This window comes from Cupressus sempervirens, chromosome 6 (assembly GCF_028749045.1).
Source record: "Cupressus sempervirens isolate cs-2001-9-10 chromosome 6, ASM2874904v1, whole genome shotgun sequence".
Lineage (NCBI taxonomy): Eukaryota > Viridiplantae > Streptophyta > Pinopsida > Cupressales > Cupressaceae > Cupressus > Cupressus sempervirens.
In genome coordinates, this window is record NC_143123.1 from 43,966,892 (window position 1) to 43,969,688 (window position 2,797).

The window sequence follows — 2,797 nt, forward strand, 5'->3', positions numbered from 1 at the left end:
ATTGTTGAAATTTTGGTTCTGTTGCATCGACTCAAAGGTGAGGTAGAAGCTTTTAATTTTGTAGAGTAGTACTTCTTTTTGGTGCAAGTTATTTCCACAGACACACAGTATATTGACTGGGCATATGAGGTCAGTAAGCATCTTTCTAGGGCTCTTAGTGCAACCAAGTTTTATAATTCATTTTATATGTCCTCTTTCTTGATTTACATGTTGGCTTCCCTTCAATTGTGGCCAGGACTCCCTAGAATTGAAAATTTTCCTGATAATGTAAAAAGTTATGAGTTTTATCCATGCTTGCAATTACAGAATAGTTATGCAGAATACATCCGGGTAAATGATGCATTCACCATGAGGATTTGTAGGGAGCTCCAACGGTATCCTAAGCAAAGATTTAGTCTAGAAGCGATGATGACCATCAGTCAATTTGGCAATTATTTCATCTAGTTCTCATCATTTTCTTATTTGCATCTTGCAGCATTTGATTAATTTCCACTAAAGCTGCCCAGGTATCCAGATGATATGATTGTGCTCATGGAGATAGTGAGGCAAGCAATCCAAGTGAACATGTTGAGTGCTAGCTTGAGGAAGAATGGATATGAATTCCCTATAAAAGTTGGAGCATACAGTTGTGAAACCAGATTAGATGCAAAGAATATACTCAAAGCATTTGAGAGTAAATACAAATTGGAAGAGTATAAAGCAGTAAGGCCCTTGTTTGATCCTAATGGATATGCCAGAGATGTGCTCCAAATTGGAAGCGTAATCAAACATGTGACAACCATGGAAGAGTATTGGGCAGATTTTAAAAATGAACTAGAGATTCGAGATCGTGCCTTTGCTAGATTTACAATTGATCAAGTAAAGACATATGGTATAAATTTAGATATGGAGGGATTGGAAGATGATGGTAAAAATGTGTATAGTAATACATATTTGACTAAGTTCAAGAATACTCCCATTGGTTCTGAACCATATGTTGACATAGAAGAATAATTCGATGTCATGATGGCAAGAATTATCATAAGGAATAGGAAGTGGGTAGAGTGGACAGCTAAGAAAATTCGGAGCAAGAGAAAAACTACTCAAGCTTCTCCAGCTATAGCTACTCCCACTTCATCTCAAAGTGCCACACCTAGTGCTACTACTGCACCTACTCAAGGCCCAGCTCAATCTGCAGGTGGAGGTGATCAACCCCCAGAGAAGAATGTTCCAATAGCCCCAACCTATCAAGGTGGATCACTACTAGTCATTGGAGCTCAAGCTAAAGCTGAAAAAGAAATGGAAGAACAAAAAGATGGATCTCCTGCTCTAGTCTCACCTCCACATGTCACTCCAACTCCATCCCCTCATGTCACCCCTATCTTATCCCCTCATCATAGCCCTACTCCATCTATAAGTGCCCCTGTTCTTAAGCTCACTAGTTTTCCTATTCAAATAGTAGAGATCGGAGATGATAAAAGTAGTTGTAGTGAATCCACTGAGTTTGATGAAGTTGCAAAGAAAACTCAAGAAGAGGAGAAAGCTCCAGGTTCATCTAGGCTTCTTTCTCGAGATCCAAAGGCCCCCTTTTCCACAGCTATAGCGACAATGACTCCAGTGAACAAGAAAATGTTTAGCATTGAATCACTTGGAACAACCTCCAATGTGATTAGTATAGAGTCTTGGCTTGAAGATACTTTGGAGAAGAAGAGGAAAAGAAAAGATGAAAGTTTTCCTTCAAAGGATGTTGTATCTCAAGCAATTCACTCAGGATTTGCCATAGTAATAGCTAAAAAGTAGAAGACCTTGTCAATATAGGGACAAGATCCAGAAATAGGGCACTTAACTATGGACATATCAAAACCAAACAAGGCAGGGAGAATTGAAGATATGACGCTAGAGGACTTCACTCTACATTCAATTGATCTCGGGGAAGCTAGGCATGATACAAAAGTGGGCCTATGGAGATCAAGTAACGAGGTGATAGAAGAACAATTGGAGAACCTCACATTGTCAAAAATTAGAATGAAAGCAGGGATTGAAGAATTGAAAAGATTTATCAAGAAACTAGTTGTTCCATTGGCAACCATTACTAGCGTACCTACTACTGAGAACCCTACTGCAGAAGAATTACAAGCCTTCATCTCACAACTCTAAAAAGATAGACATTTTGGCTAGATCAAAAAAGAATGGATTGAGAAGCTCAGTACATATGGAGCTATTCTGATTGATCAAATTGGAAATGTTATCCTTCGGTTAGAAATTGAGAAGGATAATATCACTTCTAATCATAACACTTTGGTCACAAAAAAGGCAAGGTGTGACGAATGCATTTCTCTCCTAAATATGGTCATCCAAATGAAGGCAAAAGAGGCAGTTGAAGTGAATATTTTGAATAAGGGCACTGAGCTTTTGTTCGAATGGCTTCAAAACATGCAATTCAAGTGGGAGATGATTCAAGAGGCAGAGGAAGGACTCAAAGAAACAAAGGAAAGGGTGAAGAAGATCCAAGACAGAACATTTGAGCTCATGCGAGGATTACACACTAATCCACAAGATAGTGGGCAAGGAAAGGCTCTCATTGGGGTGGAAGTAATGAAAAATAACTTCTCCACATACTTGAGTAATCTATCTGGGATGACTTCAAGCGGTCCAAATAGAGTGGTAGAGTTGCAGACACTTGGTGGATATGTACATGTGGCGTCTGAAGAGTTGACAAGTCAGCTAAATATAGTAAAGGAGTTGGCTTAAGAGAATTCAAACTGGCTCTTAAGAGTCACCAATGTATATGTGCCTAGTCACAAAGAAATGATTCCAA